General features: G+C 47.4%; 1 protein-coding gene and 1 long non-coding RNA gene across 4 annotated transcripts in view; one reads left to right on the top strand and one right to left on the bottom strand.

Annotated features, from left to right (window-relative positions):
* LSAMP (limbic system associated membrane protein) overlaps positions 1 to 18544 on the top strand; it is a 966851-nt gene that overhangs the window by 140178 nt on the left and 808129 nt on the right. The gene's annotated exons all lie outside the window — the stretch shown is intronic.
* Positions 4075 to 18544, bottom strand: part of LOC310892235 — a 54686-nt gene continuing 40216 nt past the window's right edge. For both annotated transcript variants that reach the window (XR_014577979.1, XR_014577980.1), the window contains 2 exons: positions 17115 to 17184; positions 4075 to 5942 (listed from right to left, as the gene is read on the bottom strand). This is a non-coding gene — a long non-coding RNA (uncharacterized lncRNA). The remainder of the gene's footprint in view (positions 5943 to 17114; positions 17185 to 18544) is intronic.

The following is an 18544-nucleotide window of genomic DNA, read 5'->3' as shown; positions in this document are numbered from 1 at the left end:
TTTAAAGTACTCCAGTGCAAATAATGCTAAGTCTCTGTTTTTGAACTACATGATGTAATGAGAAGAGTCGTCTCCCAGGGATCTCAATCCGGTAGTTCCCCTGTAGATAAAGGTCAATCTTGGTTGTGGTAGAAACACGCTGAGAATGATTCTAGAGTTGTTTTAAATGGCCTCTGAGGTGTACTGATCTTAATGAAAGGAAAATCTGACCTCTCATAGCAAGGAACACGAGGCTGAATCTATGCTGTATGAAGACAGCTCCGTGGCCAGATTTGGTCAGCAAAATCGCTTGGTTTTTCTGCACAGCTCTGTCTAGAATAGGTGGAGATGTTAGGTCCCTTTGTATGTTCTCTGTGCCTGCGTTGGCAGGATTTCCTAAATACCTGTGGAGAGGCACGAGTTATTTGTCCAGTGCAGTGGCATAAAAGAGATGTCATGGAAAATGATAGCGCCGGCAGTTCAGCACTGAGGAAGGCGGTAAACCTTTATGGATTGTATGGTACCTGTGAGTAACATGCATTGGATTTCCTCTCTAGGCTACTGGGTGCTTTTAGAATGCAAAGATAAATGGTGCTGAAGGGAATACCTGCGTTCACGGGGAAACAGTGCCGCTGCGCAGAACTTACAGTGCACTGGAAACAAAGCAGGGCTGTGACTTGTCCCAAAAGGTTGCCCTTTTGGGAAGGGGCAGTACAGTTGTAGGGACACCAGTGGCAAAAAGAAAGTGGAAGGTTATGGGGCAGGTTAGTTCCTTGTGTCTATTTGTCCTTGTGAATGCCCCTCCTATTTGTTAGTGAGCAGGGGTTATCCTCCTTCTGGTCGTTTGGTCCCTAAGCTTTGCAGGGTCTGTGGTGGGTGAAGCACCTGCCCCTAATTGCAGCCTAGGCTCTTGCATAGTGATGAAATAATTAACTAAGTCATAATGACAAAGTCATTCAGAGCAACCGATGCAGCTTATCATGCGTGCTATGTTTGTAGGAGTATCTGAGCACAAGTAACATCCTTTCTCAAGGAGCCCAAAAGAAGTTTCTTTCCCAGGTAGCTTCTCCCTGTTGATTTCTCCTTGGCTCGGTGCAGCAAACACGTGGTGCAAAGCTTGGCAGAGACTGCTTGCTTTCAGCTGTACATCGGGGATGTCTAGGATAGGTGAGATTCCCATTGCAGATCTCTTGGTTCAAAGAATGCTTGGCGTAGCTCTCTCTCCCTCCACCACACACGTCAGCTCTGCAAGCATCTGTTGCCCCCTCATGACATGAACTCCCAGACTGGAGCTCATTTGACACTAAGGTTAATTTTCTTCAGCCATTGGCAGGCTGATTTAAGTGTCAGCTCATTACGATGGCATTCTAATTAAAGCCCCACGATAGCCTTTGACCCCGCAAAATGACTTGGGAGAGAAGAAGCAAATAGGGTGATAAGCTTCAATACTGGCACATGGGAGGAAATATATCCTGCCTGACGTTTGTGGGTGTCAGTGTTATCAGATTGTCCTCTGGGAAGGACTGGTTATTAGTATTTATCTCCCTGAGACAAATTCAGCAGCACTGATTTCTGTGGCTTCAAAGGGAGTTGTACCTTCTTGCCGGGAATAGATTTAGCCCTCTGCTTTCATTTTCAAGGTGTATTTTGCATAGTTTCTTTTCCAGAAAAGCTGATCAGTTCTCCTATTATGTGTAAGATCAAATCTTTACTGGGATGTAGGAATTCTTCAAGGCCTGTGTAGGCACAGGAGAGCTGATTCTTTTTTTTCCCAGGGCATGGGGTGGGGGGTGGTATTTGGGTAAAATAGGTGTTTTTGTAGTACATGTGTGTCTGCATCCATATACTAGAAAAAAATATTTCTATTTTTTCCCCATGTAAGACAACATTTGAAAAAAAGTGGGACCACCACCCTGAGTAAGTCTCCTGCGCAAGTAGGAGCACCAAAGCAGATCCTATCAGCAAAGCTATTAGAAAAACGCACAAACTCAACAAATCCTGGCTTGGAGTACGCTCTGCCAAATTACTTTTGCTCATTCTCCTCATGTACCTTGAATCCTGCCATTCCCTTCATACTTCATAAGGGACTTCTAGCTCCCTAGTACCCCAAGTCCTTCACTCTCTTCTCTTTCCTGTCCTTTAATACCTTGTAGCCTCTCCCACTTCAGTGCCCATCCTCAAAGCTTACAGGGGGTAGTATCTCTTTTTGTCTAACTTTGGCTCCAGATTTCTTACCTTATAACGGAGAAGAGGAAAAGGCAAAGAAAAATGACTGAGAAATGGAAACTTTGCAGGTGCTGGTGGATCAGACTTCTCCTCGCTAGATCTTGGTAGCTTGACATGCCTCAGTTCCTGCATTTAATAAGCCAGCCACCGGTGCTCTTAGCACACTTGGTGAATAGTAGTTTCTTTTGCAGTGAGGATTTTCCTTCCCGTATCTCACTCAATTACTTACTGTGCGGGCTGTACGCTAGCACAAGACAAGGGCTGTGAGCCTGAAGGTATCAGGTAGTAGGCAAGCCAGTGTGGCAGGATAAGGCTAGGATGGGGTCTGCAGTAACGGAATGAAGAAATCGCAGTATTTTAGCATTGACTCTAAAGGAGCCTGGAGGACGTGCTATACGTGAGTTGAAAAGCAGTGGCAATCAAATAGTATCCCTTTCCTCTGCTGACCATACCTGGTACATCTGAGGACACCCCCTTGTATACTAGGTCTGTGGCTGGAACCCTGGAAAACTGATGTCTGAAATCTTGTGGTTTTTTTACTTGAATAGGGAGGGGTAGGTTTGTTCTCCATGGAAAAGGTGGAGAAACAAAACCGAGTTTATGCAACGCATCCTAGCAAGCCAGTGGCAGAACGTACTAGAACTTGACTATCCGCAGTTGTGCTTCAGACTTGACTCAAGGTTCACTGAAATCATTTAATCTTTGCTAAGAGTCAGACCTGTTTTTTTTTTTATTATTATTATTTTGTATGTGGGAAGAAAATGTTATCCTCTGAAAATACTAGTTAATTGAAACAATTCCACCCAAGAAACCTTGTGTGGAATTTCAACCAGATGTTGCCTGGAAGAGTTTCATGTCTCCAGGTTTAAATGCCTGGCTGAGCCAGAGAGGTCAGACAGGAGGAGCCAGGAACCTGGGAGCCGAGATACTCAGCTGGGACTGGGGGCATGGGAAAGGAGCCCTGGGTGGGCATCACCATCCTGAATCGTATGGAGCAGAAGCTGGAAAACGAAAGGCTGATGTTCCTGAGCAGTGACTCTAATTGAGTCTTGCTTCTGTGTCTGAAGAAGAATGGGGAGTGAGGAAGGCCATTATCTCAGTGTGGTCTGAGTAGAGGCTGGTTGTGGAATGGGAATGATTTCTTAACAAGTGATGCAGGATGGAGGAATAGTTTTCTGCCTTCCCCTTCTGAGGACAGGCATTCAAGTTTTCCAAATCAAGCCTGCAGAAAGCCATGTTGTGCAGACTGATTTTTAGATGGAGCAGCCGAGAAGTACTTGTAATAATCAGGTACTGAAGTAGTGTTCCCAACTAGCATTTAATCTCATAATTATTGGCTTTTGTGTGTGTTTCTTCCCCTCCTCTACATGCATACATGCATGCAGGCACATACTCATTCCTATCTCCATCATCTTTAAATAAATTAGAGTAAAATACTTCATTACAGAGACTTTCAGCCAGGAGTGTGGGCCCTAGGGAGTTTATTTTCATACAAATGTATTATGCACAAAGTTGATCTGATCACAGACAATTTGAACTATCTTTGCACCCCCAGGAAAATTCCTTTCATAAATGTAAATGATGTGACACTCCAAAGAACAGAAAAAAAAAAGAAAAAAAAAGAGAAGAAAAGAAAGAAAGAAAGCCTGTGCACTGATGGAAAGGAGATTGTGGGCATTTGCAGAGATGCTGGGTCCCAAGTGCAGGACGCGAGCTGTCAGAGCTCTTTCACCTGCCTTCCTCCTCCTCCCCCTCTCGTGGCGTAACCTTCCCATCGAACAGCAAGCTGTTGCAAGGTGCTGGAGGGGAAGAGTGATGTATTAAGTACAGTTTGAGATTATAATAACTGTTTCTATGGCAACAAGAAAATGCCCTCCACGGCTTTTATTTGTGTTTTGAGCAAGGAGGCGTGAAGTGAAGGTTTGTAAACAGGAGGCAGCGGGACGAGATGCGAGCAGGGGGCTTCGTGGCTTCACAGCGCCCTGCCCACGGTGCTGGCCCACCTGGGGCACGCGCTGCTTCTTCTGGTGTGCTGGTCTGGGATTTCTTCAGCTTTGTTTCGGTCAGTTGCTACTCTCATTTTGGACTTTTCTTAGAATGGGAGAGAAGGTGAGAGGGCAGCAGTATGTGCTTTTCCAGGTTGTTCATTACTGAGCTGCTCAACAGTGGTGCAGGCCAGAGACCAGGGTGGCGTGTCCTTTCAGGAAGGATTGAGCTCAGCTTGTTTTTCCATAGGATTCCCCCATTCAGGAGCCCACTCCTGACCCTGCAGGGATCTCCCTGGTAGAAGTAATGAGTGTGGATAGCAAGTTAATCCCCACTTTCATAGAATATTAATCCTCCATTCACAGGGATTCTCTGGGCAAAAAGATGCACTGTAACTGAAACCTCTTTGCTTCCCCTTACCAGCACTGTGCAGAGGCCCATCTATTATTAAAAGCCCTATTAGTCGTGGTAAGATTGTACCACTCCCTCTCACTGTAGCTGCTGAGCATTATCTAATTGGTTTTTATTATTACGCCATCTCTGGGAGCATGTGGAGCTCCTCTGCACATTTGCTAAAACATTTGCGTTCCCTCATCCTTGTTGGGGATGCTTTTAGGCCGTTTAAGGTTTTGTCAGGAGGATTAAAAAAAGAGAGTGAGAGAGAAAAAAAAAACTAAGGGAGACATTTCCCAGGCTGGGGAGGATGAAGACAACAAGAGGCTCAGCTTGGCTGGTTCCCCTCATCTCCTCCAGTGGTCTTGCTCCCAAAGCCACATGTGCTTTGTCATCCCTAGCGAGTACACGCTGACACAAGTACCCTCACCCGGTGCTGCTGCTGGCACCCTGACCCATGGGCCCTCTGCCCCGGGATCGGCCAAGCCCTCCATACACACACAGGCACTCAGAGCAGAGTCCGCTCACCAGGAGAAGAGTTGGGAGTGGAGCTCAATGAGAGGACAGGACTGACGGTGCCAATCAGGCTCAGGGCATGGCCAGATGAGCATGCCAACCAGCAACCTTTTTGCACTTGACTGGCCCCTTCTATCTCCTTATCCCTCTATTCTATTGTAAGTTTTCCTCCACAGACCACCTTGGTCCCTCCGTTTGCCTTTGGTCTTTCCCCTAAATATCCCTTAAGTTGTGTACAGTCCCCTGCATCCCATGGTGTGTCCTGTACTCCCCCTTTGGTGTGTAAGATGCCCCAGAGGGCCTCACCAGTTGACCCATCATCACGATGGATGTCAACTGCTGGGACAGGGGAAAAGGAGCTGGGGCAGGGGATTGGTTTCTCTGACTGTGTTATTGGGGTTCCCCTGCCTGCCGTTGTGCTTCTGTGCTCCTTTGCGTTCGGGGTGATGAGCCTCCCCTTGGCAGATGGCTCTCTTGGGATGACCTGTGGTGGGCTTGGGAGCAGTGAGGCAGGGGATTATTCAGGCTCCCCCACCTGCTCTTGTCCACGCTCCTTTGTGTCCATGCAGAAGAGATTTTGAACACATCAGTGTTGCCCGGTGCTCTGTTAAAATCGGTGTTTGCATGGCTCCATCTGCATGTGTGAGGTTTGCACGTAGAGATGTGCTGGCTCTCTGACTAATGGCATTTGGGTAGCTGGGTGCCACACAGACGGAAAGGCATTTCGGTGCTGGGAGCTGCCATGAGGCAACTGGTGAGATTTCCACGTGCTCATAAGCAGCGTAGGCATCTTTCTCTTTGAAATGAACGGATGGTAAGGAACTGATCCTAGTGAGACATTTCTGGAAGAAAACAAAAAACAAACCAACAAAAAACCACAGATCTTTCTGCCCCTTTGATCTGCTAAATACTTTTTACGCCTTCGGGGCCTGGAGCCCATAGCAGTAGGTACAGATAAGACTTCTTGTGAAGTGTGATGTGACTGCCTTCTACATGTGAGCTGTCTAACCAGGAAAGTGTAACAGTCTGATATGTATGCTCTGTACGGCCATTAAACAAGCTGTAAAGCAGCATCGCCGCTTGCTCAATTCAGCCCAGGACATTCTAGTTTTTGTGGTCACTGGTCAAATGAAATTGTTTGTTATGGGCGGGTGGTTTGGTATGTGGTCTTGATTTCATTCATTCATTCATTCCCCAGGCGCTGCTGCTGTGCACGGAGCAGAGGCAGTTTAGATAGGGCTTCCAGTTGTTCAAGCAGGGCAGCTTAAACCTGTGTTTTGATGGTTATACAGTGTCCTGGAACAGGCACTCGCACCGCTGATACGTGCTAATGAGAGCAAAAGAGTGTTTTGCAGGGATTAACACCCTGCGAGATACGCGGGGACTCCCCACATGCTGTGAAGAGGTGCTCTCCTCCTCGCTCTGTGCAGGCTGGCAGGGCACGCTCACACCAGGAGCTCTGGCAGGTTTCCTCAGTCATTTTTCTTCCCCTTCACGCAGTTTCCTACTGAGCGTACTGGGTAAACAGGTCTCTCTCTTTCCTTTCTGGAAGAGACTATTTCAGACTGCTCCGCTCTGCCTGTCAGGGTTTCACTTCAGTGCACAGAGGATGTTATTCTTCGAGTGGTGCCTGTTGTTCTAATGGGATCCATTTAAAGCGAACTCTACTGTAATTTCATTTTCCTCAGGGACGGGGGGGAAAGTACTTTCTCCTTGGAGCAACATCCCTGCCGCTCACTTTATATATCTGTCGCAGAATAAGCAGCACACTTATTTTTCTCCCGGATCCCAGGAAAACCCTGGGAGCTGGGGGATCCTGGAGGAGCGTTTGCAGATGCGCTGCTGCTCTGCACCACTTAGCACAGCCTAAGCCCCATCTCCTCTCCCTGGAGTGGCTTCAGCCACGGCTCTTGCTCCTGTTCGTTGTTTGGTCTGTGATAGCCAGACCATGCCGTCTGCAGCGGGCTGCACCTCTTGCCTTCCTCTGGAAAGCACCCGGTGCAGAAGCTGCTGATCCTTGTTCTTTAATGAGCATGTTGCCCCCTGCGTGACACCTAAATGCTGCTTTTTGCATTGGGTTCTGGTGCCAACACTGACATTTACTGTCACACCAGCGGATGTCCCCTTCCCCACGTAATGTTGGTGCAGTTGGAGTGCCTGAGATACCCTTCAGCTCCAGGCAGGAAAGAGAAGAGAGGAGCTATCAGCAGGGATTTTCCCAAGGGCCCCACAGAGCTTAAATTCATTTTTCCCCTAGTCTGAAAGTTCCCTGTGTGTTGACCTTCGGGGTATGCAGAGAAACTTGTCTGTGTGCTGGGGCACCCAGGGATGGCTGAGACGTACGGGTGGCCAGGGGAGGGAGTTGTTGTTTTTCTGCCTGAACCAGTTGATGTTTTCCTGTTGTGTGGGTTGGGATGTGTTGCTGGATTTGCTTTTGGTTTGATGTATTGTTGTTTGCAGAATGGCTTGGGGGTTTGTATATAACATTGAAATGGCTGGGGCCTGTGGGGGGCGTTTTTATTTTTTTCCTTGGCATTTCAGAAGAAATCAAAATTGATGAGATGTTTTTCGCATAATTAAAGATCACACCTGAACCAAACGCTTTAGACCTCAGTCTCCTCCTATTCCCCCACTTCCCACCCATCTTCCCCTCCTACACACATACAAAGTTCAGCTGTTTGGGAGTGCAGCTGAGAATTTCCTATTGTCTAGCAAGCATGAACTAAACCTCTTTTCCTTCCTCTTTAAAAAACAAAACAAAACAACAACAAAAAAAACCCAAGCCCAATAACCTAAAGCATCTTGGTGAGTCTTCTGTCAGTTGTGTAGCTGGCGCTCCTCTCTAGTGCAGGTTATTTCTGAATTACCCTAAGCAGAGAGTTCCCCCGCTTGGAGGTCAAGGTGAGTGCAATGATGCCCAAGTCCCTTTGCTGGCAGCTCTCCGTGGAGGGTGATATTAACCTGCACGCCTCTCCCGCTCCTACTCCCTGCAGCCTGTTATTAAACAAGGACAAGTGGGTAGCTTGTCTGTGTCTGTGTGCGAGAGCGCGACTCTGTCACCTGATGCATACAGATGGCTTATTAACCAATTAATTCATAGGACTAAATTGGTTAAATCAAACTAAATGACACCCAATTGCTGTACAAGGGTAGAAATGGATTGGAATAAGTGTTTCTTAAATGCCAGCCTCGTTGCGCAAAGGAATGAGTAGTGGAGGGAGGAGGGGGGCAGCGAAGGAGTGGGGAAGGCATCAGACGCTGGCAGGCAGCGAGAGCAGAGCCATTCAGGGCATCACGTCCTAGGGAAGGAAGCGTCTTGCGAGCCCGTGGCGGTTTGTGCTGCCAAGAAATCGGATCTCTCTTTTCGCCGATGACATTTTAGGGCTGGGAATTCTTCTGGAGAGAGACTCCCAGCTACTGCCTTCAGTCTGCGTCCCTGGCAAGAGGAGGAGGCTTCTCAGGTCCCAGACTTCAGAGCATGAACTGTCATTACTGTTAATTCCTCTCAGGAGCGAGGGTTTGATTTTCAGAAGCACGGTCTATCTTGTTCTCTGTCTCAAGTCCGTGGGAGCAGTTGATGTTCCTGGAAGCTGTGGTTTTTAGTCCTTTCTTTAACCAGGCCCCAAGGACTGGGTAGGAAAGCTATATACAGCTGCCTTCTTGGGTAGCATGGCTTCAGTGAAAATAATGTATTTTAAGTCTTCACGTAGGCAAAGCACATGCAGGAGGCATCCTGTGTGCATCCATTTTCTGGAGGGTAGCACCATGATCTGCCTTACCTGCAACAATATCGCCAGTTGCTTAGGGATGCTCCTCTCTAACATTTCCCGTGGTGGCATTATTTATTTGTGTGTGTTCCAGAAGACTTTGCTCATCTCTGTAGGAGAGCACCCCTTTCATTTTTTCCACACCAGATGCCGACCTTTGGCTCTGAGTTGTGATATAGATGATGGACTTGATAGGATTGACTGAATGACTGGGAGAGGGAGGTATTTCCCCTGATCCCAGTTCAATTTAACAACTACTGCGATACATAAGAGTCATAACCTGATTTGGAATAGTGGAGGGAGTGCAAAAGAAAAAATACAAAAAGCAGAGTTGTGCATCAGAAACTACGCCGGTGGAGTTTTATGTTACGGTTTGAATGTTTTGTCTGCCCAGGGCTAGACCTTGTATCAGCATATCAAAGCACAGGTTGCTTGTACCACTGATTTACCCGAGCTGATAATCAGAGGGGGGTCTCCTAGCTGTTTCCTTTTACCAGAGCTTCATGTTGCTAGTCGTGACTACAGGGGGAGGTCCATGGCTTGCCTTAAGGTGTAGTAGGGAGCTGTATGTGGGAGATGTCAAGGTACAGGTCCTACATGAGGCAGCGTAGTTCATGAACAGCTTACAGCAGTTTCCTTCTAGCATCAATCCTTGTTCAGCATGGCCTAGGGCAGATTCCTCTGCTGATCATCCACCTCGTGGTTCCTTGGTTAAAGCTGTCTCCCCCGGACAGCACTGCAAGTCTGCACCCTGTGCCCGATGGCACAAAATGCAGCGGCATGGCCCCTGCTCAGCCTCAGCAGCAGGGTGGAGGCCACAGCCCGTGGAGGTGATGCCAGGAGCAGGGCTTGCCTCTTTGAGGGACACCTGCTTCCTCGGGATGGGCAAGTGCCTGAGCTGAGCTCTCGGTCGGTGCTGTTTGGGGGCAGGTGGGCTTGCTCTGCGTGGGCTAGGAGCAGTCTTTCTGTGGTGAAAGGGTACTCTGCCACAAAAAGCAGTAGGAGAAGCCAGCGTTTGTAGCAGAAGAAAGGGAGGAACTCTATAGCGTGAAGCAGAAGTGGGTAGTATGCTTTGGTGGTTGCCACCAAGGTCAGCTGGAGAGAAGAATAAAAACACACCTTAGCAAACCCTGCAAAATCACACACACTCACAGCATGTGCCTAACTATATGACTAACGTATGTGCATGCATGCAGAGCACATGCCAAATGCATCAGTGTAGGTCTGGCACCTCTGGCTGTACAGCATTAACAGATTTTACACAGACACAGGCTGAAGCATAGGCATTCATGGGGTACAGCCCGTTGAAAATGAAACCTGTCCGTATGCAAAACTGCCAAGAGCGTATTCGCCAGCACCCTGGTAGTAGCTGTGGATAACCACTGAACAAACACACGCCTGACTATTATGTCAGTGTTAAAATTGCTCTTCTTCAGTTCCTGCAGCAAGATAAAGTCTCCAAAGCCCGTCATGCTGCGGCATCTTTTTCAAGGCTGCAGTATACGGAGTGTGTATAAAATATTGAATCATTTAGGAGCTTTTCATCTTTTCTTCCCCCCCCTTTTTTTTTTTTTAGGAAAGAAAAATAGGATTTACACTTTGTCCAGTGGCAGAGCGCATGTTTTATGTGCTGGAGCCATGACCACTGCTCTAGAGCATTTGATGCATATATTTTGTCTCTTTTTTTCTTTTTTTCTTTTCTTGCAATCATGCTACTGAAAAGGGTCAAATCAACGATTTGGAAGGGGAATTTTTTATTCTTAGAGCAGCGTGTTTCCAAGAGCTGTAAAACAAACTTTGCCACCTTCTCATTAACATTTGTCCTGGAAAGATCTGTCGCTTCCCCTTGGCCCCAGTAGCCCTTGGTGTTCCTGTGGAAGCAGTCTGGGGCTTTCACTAATTCCAGTGGTGGAGTGGAAAGACTTGTGTTGTTCCTATGCGATGAGAAATGGTCAGAGACCCAACTCACTAATTTATTTCAGGTGACAAAGACCTCTCAGCACACCCACAGACGAGATGGGCCTCTAAAGGCTTCTCTACTGGATTGCACTAGTCCTCCCTTCAGCCCTCTCCTTCATATACCTGTTTCCTGGAGGCTCCAATAACACTTGCTGGTTAATTGGCTAAATGTATGGCTTCACAGGCTGTGTGATGTGCTGGCGTGTTTTAGTTGGCAGCAACTTTTTATGGTTTCATAGTCTCATTTTAGGGGAGGAGGATGGCCCATGGCTAAGCCCAGGCTGAAGTTCTGCACCTGTGCATGGGCCACATCACCTCTCCATGCCTCAGAAGGAGCTAGAAAGGCTAATTCATTAGTATTAGCAAATATTTTGAGGGCAGCTGAGTCACTACTATCCTCTGAGTTTTTTTTTCCTCCCCATTTGCAGCAGTCTGGACTGTCACTTGAATTCTGAGGTAGGAGCAGGCTGATCTCATCTGTTTTTGTTTTTACCTTTTATTAGCACAGATCAGATAGTTCACAGTCCTTGCATGGGCACAGAGAACCTATTATTTATTGTTTCAGTGGTCTGGAACAGAAGTGCTCTAGACACAAAGCAGTAGCCCAGGGTAATAAGAGAAGAAAATTTTAATTAAAAAGAAATAAGAAAGAAAAGAAAGAATTCTCTTTTATTGCAAAAATGGAAGGGCTGAGGAGCCTGTTGGTATTTGTCAGTGCAGTTAGGTAGGTCGGTTATTGCCAGTCTGAGAGAAACCTCAAAAGATTTCTAAGTTCAGATAAGCAACCAAAAGTTCATATGATTCTCTGAATCTTAGGATTCTCTGAATCATAAGATAATCCTCAGATCTTTGGCCTGTGGTTCTCATATCACATTCAGAGATGTAGCTTAGATACCTGTGCAATCCCTGTCCCTGAAGCAATTACTGAGTTGCATCAATGAGTGTGAGTTGGCAGCACTCACGTGAATAAATGAGTGTCAAGTCGGAGGTAGATGCAGCAACGTACGCTTGCCTTTGCCATCACGGTGTGTAGTATAAATCCTTTTAGGTCTCCTTGCCTGCCCATTGAGTAGGAATAGGCAAATTGAGGGAAGGTCCAAGCAAGCGTCAGGAAATCTAGCATGTGAAGTTCTGCGGATGTCTTGATAATCTCCTTCCTTTCCCTGTGCCAAAGAGGGGGAAATCTGGGACTCAGCTCTAGAGGGAAGTGCAGGTCCTTCAGCTTCCTTACCTCTCCCTGGGAAGCTGGGAAGGAGAAGGAAGGAGTTGGAAAACTGGAGGATGGAAACATAGAAGAAATCAAAGTCCAGTCACCTCCTGTCCATCTCCTGTGAATGACCAGCGTGCCCCTGGAAATGTGTCCCCTGAGATGAGAATAAGCCTCAGTGAGACCAGATACCTTGGGCCAGGAGTGTTCTCTAGTTCTTGAATGCTGTGGTGCAAAATGATAACAAGAAAAAAAAAAAAGGTCCCTCTTACTGGCTTATTTTCCTTCTCCCTTTCCTGTCCTTATCTTTGAAAGGTCTAGTAGGACTCGGGTGTAAAATCATGTCCAGGCAATGAGAGGTACATTCAGAACGAATGTATGTCCACGTGTTTGTCCCCTTGCTTTGAGGATTTATGTTGTTGTTTTTCTTGTCACTTTTCTGTGACCTTTAGCAAACTAGGTGTTTTGGCATTAAACAGAAAAGTTTGCATTAAAATGTAGGGGCAGGAAAGCAACTCTTTTATGCAAACCAGCCTGTTTTTTGTCTGAAAAAAAATTTCACATCTGTGAGGAGAGTATTTTTTGGGCAAAAATTAAGTATTTATCCTTTTTTGCTCAAGTCAAAGATAAAGAAATTCTGACTTTTTTTTTTTTTTATTGTGAATTCCTTTACTAGTGCCTATTTGCTTTGTGATAGCTTTGGAGCACATCGTATTTTCTCAAAGTAGTGGGTGACTCCAGGGACTGATACAAGACTTCAGATGCAAAGAAGAGGAGAGGCAGCCACGCATCTAAGATGCAGGAGGCCTGGATTCTGCTCTCTGCAGTGCCTCGCACTGCTTTTGTGACCTTGGGAAAGGTACACAGCATTTTTGTGGTTGGATTCCCCATTTGTGAGCTGGAGAAGGCACAACTGTTATAGTAGTGATGTTGTGAGGATAAATGCAGTCAAATCTGTAAAATGTTCCAGGGAAATGGTCACTGGGGCTGGAAGCAGGGTTAGGCTGAGTTTTTGCGAAACCACCATGGGAAAGATTCATTGCTGTCTTCTGGAGGCTCAGTGATCAGTGTTTACAGTGTCAGTCTTCTGTACAACAAGTAAAAGAGCCCTGCAGCCCCCAGCTGAGGCAGGGAGTATCATTATCCTCATTGCACTCGTGGGAAACTGAGTCATGGAGCGACTGCGTGCAGTGGCAAGGTCTGGGGAGAGGCACTGGGAGGAAAAATGAGAAACGAATGGCTCCTGCCTTGCTTTCAAATTGCTAGAACACGCTGATAATAATTCTTCCTGAACTCATCTCAACTGCGTATCAGGGGATAAGTATCTGTGTAGCAAACCCAGCTGTGCGTTGCAGTCGTTGCATTTTTGCTAGGGCTCGGGGCGTAAAGTACCGCTTCTGCAGCAGATGAGGATAACTGCAGTCGTGGGATGGGGGCCCCGGTGTGCTGGCCCGCACGAGTCGCTGAGCTCCCCGCTGTGGATTTTTAACTTTGGCTCACTGATTGCATCGTTTCCACTAGAGAGGTTTTAAACACAGCTTTTCACGGGCAAGATCTGACAGTGTTTAATGAAGAATGAAAGAAGCAGGGTGTTTCGTATTGCTTTTGGGGGAAAAAAAAAAGTCCCCGTAGGAGCACTGAGATGCAGCAGCAGAGGCGGGTGCCAAGCTGGTGGTGCTGGTGCTTAGCTTTTGACTGCGTGGGATGGCGTGCAAGTAGCAAACAGCCTGTCCGTCGGGGCAGTGCAGAGACCACGCGGGGACGGAGAGGGGTCCCCATTCCCCACCGCCTGGCTGTGACGAGCAGGAGAGAGATGTGGCAACCAGCTGTGCTACTACGCCTGCAGAACTGGAAAGTATGCAGGGACTGTTTCCGCCTGTGCTTCCTCCTGAGGCCGCAGTACTGTCCCTTCACTGTTCTTCCTCTGAACCCTCTCCCACTTCCCGGCTGAGCAAACACTGGCGTACAGTGAGGCAGCTGGCACGCTCCGTGCCTTTCTCCCTTTGCTCCTGCTCTCGCTGCCAGTTTTGTCTGCGCGTGACCTTCCCTGCACGCTGAGCGGGGCTTCTTTGGGGTCTTTCTTCCGCTTAGTGTCTGTACCCTGCACGGCACCGCAAGGGCCTGCTCTCCCTTTGGAGCCAAGTGGATAATGATGGTTTCTGCCTCCATCCCCACGCAGTCTATGGGTTGTGGTGGTGTTTTGTCAGCCACATCCGGAGGCATCGCTCCCTGGGTTGCCTTGTCACCTGCACTCCTCACCTGAAGCTACTGCTGGGTTGGTCGGCCGTGGATCTTGTTTGTGCTGATAATGGAAATGTCTTAGTACCTGCCAATTACTAAAAAAGAAAAAAAAAAAGGCAGCAGTAATCTCATCTATCTTTCTCTTTCTCTCTCTCTCTCCGTTTTTCTCCCCTCTCCGCTGGGACAGATGTAAATAAAATGCTTGATAAAATTTAGGCTTTATGTGTGTGAGAGAGATACTTATTGTGGTGAGCTGGGCTGAAGAAATGAGATTTGCATAGATATGGATGGATAAAAAGAAGAAAAGATTGGGAAAATAAATGCTTGAATACGCAATAACTGAAAATGTATGGAACCAAATGTATGCCTGGGAAAACTCTGGATTCAGCGGAGTTGTACTCACTTGTGCCAGCTCTGAGCTTTGCCCTGTATCTTGCTTTTAAAATATATTTTGCTTTTGGGCTCTTATCTCCACTGATGTCCTATTTGAGGATATTCTTTCTCGGTAGGGCGTGAGAGGGAAGAATCAGTGCTTGCTGTCCTGTAGGTGCTTCCCTACCCCAGAGATCCAGCGGTGCATAGCGAGGTTGGTGACAGGGTAGCACTCCCCTGGAGACTTTGGACAAGGAAAGTGCCTATTGCCAGTGACAATCAGAAGCTGAAGGAGCCCTGAGAGGCAGCCATGGCATTATAAACTACCTGGGCAGCACACAAATGGCACAAAATCCCAAGGGTCCTCAGCCTCATGTATTCATTGAGACAGAGCCATAGGCCTGGATCAAAGGTTGAACTGGACCAGGTGGCTTCATGCCAATATTGGGATTTTTGAATCATGCCTAGGACCATCATGACAGGCTTTGCTAGAGGATGCAAAGGTCCTGAGGACAGGTTTTCTTCAGGATATTTCACTTCTTTCACGTTGCAAACCACAGGCTAGGAGACCTGGAAATGGAGGGCTGGGTTGGCCCTGTAGCTCCTTTAATTCAGAGGGACAGCTCTCATGGTGGTCAGTAGCAGATGCATCTGAGAAAAGGTGCGAGTTGGTGCATCTGGAGAATCTGATCCTCTTGCTGAGTCTCATCCCTGGTCACGAGAGTTAGGAGTCAGTTTACTTTCTGAAGCTTTAATATGTCTTCAGAAATGTTGCTGTCATTCATTGCCATAATTCTGGATGTTGTGATCTATCTCCATCCTGCCCCGTCTGCAGTTCTGTGAGTCTTCCTTTCAATTATTTCCTTCAGCTTCAAGTCCCGCAGTCTAATAATATAATGTGCAGAGGGGAAAAAATGAAGGAAAAAGGCATTCCAGGACTTTTGAATTCAGCTTTTCATTTAGCTGAATGCCTTCTTAGTCCTTGTTTCCCAAGCTTGGATGAAATCTAAGCTGATGAAGAAAGGCAGCTACCTACTTTTCATGTGCATAGGTGCTTTGGAGAGTCTATGGAAAGCATATCTGTGATCTCTCCAGGACAGTCCAAGGTCTGAAAATTGAACACATTGGGACATTTCTTCCACCTGAATGTTGCTGTTTTGTGGCCACATCTTTGGTGCCCATACCCAGACAGAAAGCAGGTTTGCTTTGTCTCAGTCCATTCCAGGGCTGCCCTACCATGTGTAGTCCTTCCACATGATGAACGGGCTAATTAATTTACAGGACAGAGAGAGAAAATGGAAAAAGAAAAAAAAAAGAAAAAGAAAAAGGAGGAAAGGAGAGGGACTGGAACAATTGACAAATTGAAATGTCATTTCCCAGCCTGCAGCTGGACTCTGCTGCCCCCCCCCCCCCCCCCATTTTTTCCCCCTCTCTTTTTTAGCCTTTTGTGTTTTGATTTGGTTATAAAAGCCAAGACGTAATTGAAACTGGCATCGGAATCAAACAGTGTGACCTTGTCAGGTTTCTTCCAGGCTGGCACCGCAACCCACCAGGGTGAGGGAAATAAAAGAGGATGGGCAGGGAACGAGGGAGCCCACCAGTATGGGGATCACCCTGGCAGCCCTCGCCTGTGTGGTTTTGAAGGGCTTGTGTTCTGTGCCTCTTATCCTGCCTCTAATTTATATTTAATCCAAAGCGTTTTGGTGGGCCAGGAGAGCATGCTGAGGCAGAAGGAGCAGGACATGAGGGCTGACAGCTCCTTTTTCTCAGGAGTCGGCACGTAAATCTGCTGTGGGAACTGAGTGACGCAGCCTGGCAGCTCAGGAGCGCGGTGCCAGCTTGAGGGAGCTGGAAAAACAAGGACCTCGATGTCTTCACCTTCCTTGCCTGACTTGAGCTAAAAGGAGCACTCTCTTGCTTGTAGCTTGGCTCTGCTGCTGCTCCCCACTTCTGTCCTGCAGCAGCACCCCTTCCAGGCGGTTCAGCCTAGAAAACCTGTTTCATCTCTGAGCTGGGCATGTGGGATGCACATGACAGTGACCCTGCTTCCCCGCAGGGAGGTGCAGCTGCCTGGGATGCGGCACCAGCACCCCTTGGGTTGGGCCCTGAGCCCTGGCGCACCCAGGGTTTCAAAGCATGAGCACCTCATCATGAGAGGCATTTAAAGTCTGAGCTCGAGGCACGTAGACAAGCGAGGAATAAATCTCCACTAAATCTGTCCCATCTTTGGTGCCCTCGCACGCAGCCAGGTCCGCAGTGCTAGCCTTAGCAAACTGGAGCAGGGAGTAAGGGCGAAAGGCAGGCAGCAAGGAAGAAATGCAGAGAGGGAGCACAGGGGGGAGAGTCGGAGTGGGTTTTCCACTCTGCAAAATTTGTCTCAGAGAGGAGGGCTGTAAATTTGTTGCCCCATCACCGGTCCCCCAGGCACTCTGCCTCTCCAAGCTGCCTGGCAGTCCTGGCTCATTTACCTGGCCGGCTTTCACGGGCTCAGCAGTTCTTCAGCTGCAGCTTGTTCGTCACCTTTCACTGCCGCAGGACCTGGGGGGAGAAGGCAGCGAGCTTATTTACAGGCCATGGGGAAGCTGGGTTTGGAGAGGGAAGTGCTGGGTGGGATGGGTATAGCCGGCATTATGTCCCCACGGCCCTCATCCGCTCTGTCTGTACACGGCGTGCTCATTACATCACTCCGGGTTTACAGAGGAACTGCCACAGTAAAACTAAATATATGTATTTATAAGCCCGTGTTTCTTTGTTCTGATATAAATGAAGTATAGGAGAAGTAAGCAAATGGAGCTCCCCCAGGAGAGCAGGGGGAGAGGCTTGAGTCAGCAGAAGCAGAGCAGAAGGACGGCGATGGTTTATGCAGGCCTTGATGCTGCCTCATTGAAGACAGTGATTTGTGAGGTGGTGGAGATGAATAATACCACTTAATTCAGTTGCTTCTCCGCAGGCTTAAGCCAAACTCCAGTGTGATTTTGAGATGCTTTTGGTTCCTGACGTGCGCGTTTTCTTTTGGGTGTACTTCAAACATGAAACTATGTCTGCTCACAAACAGCAAAGTTTCCATGAACTTTTAGGTGGATCGGAATTGGGCCCTTGGATGAACAGAAAACGTACTTAAACTATTACATATCTTTCTGTGTTAATGCTGATTTGTTGTGGTCTGTATTTTTGCAGTCAGCATCGCATCAATTCTTCACCGTGCCTTTTTGTTCTTCTCTGCTTCTAGTCAACTCTCATTGTCAGGTCCTCGGGTGCAGGCATCCTTCTGCAGGTCTGAGCTGTACACCAAGGGCCTTAGTGTTTAAACACTTAGAGAATTAAGTTTTATTCCCCTGAAGGAGCTCTCTTTCAAGTCAGGGAACACCCTCCTCCTATTAATATCAGTGTAATTAGTGAGATTTCACCCTTTGCAAAATGCTACCTGCTCTCCCCCTGCATGAAGCGTTTGCTGTTAAATAATGCAAACCATACTTTTATGACTGTTAGGTCAAACTTGTCAGAGAATGTGCTTTGGTTGCACTTAATGCCATTTTAACATCCTCTCTCTGCGCATATTTTACCGATTTCATTTTACTGCTAAAAAAAAAAGTCAAAAAATGAATTTCAGTATCATGGAAATATTTATAGAAATTGAATTTTAGAAATTCCACCGAGAATATTCGATTTAGGAGGATTTGTGTGTTCCTCCAACCTTAGCAATTGTCAAAGAGAATCAGTCTCGAAGTCCCTCGAGTCCCGATTTGACCGATCAGAATAGGCAGCATCAGATTTTCAGTGAGAAGGTAAGGGAACGGCTGCAGTTGGCAGATAATATCACATATTTATCAATAATCATGATTAGTTTAGTCCCCAGGGCATGAGGTAATACAGTCCGTCTCATCAGGACTCGTGCTTT

Source organism: Anser anser, assembly GCF_964211835.1.
Source record: "Anser anser genome assembly, chromosome: 1".
In the NCBI taxonomy this organism is placed as follows: Eukaryota; Metazoa; Chordata; class Aves; order Anseriformes; family Anatidae; genus Anser; species Anser anser.
Note: the sequence above shows the minus strand (reverse complement) of the source record. Positions and strands in the feature narration are given on the sequence as shown.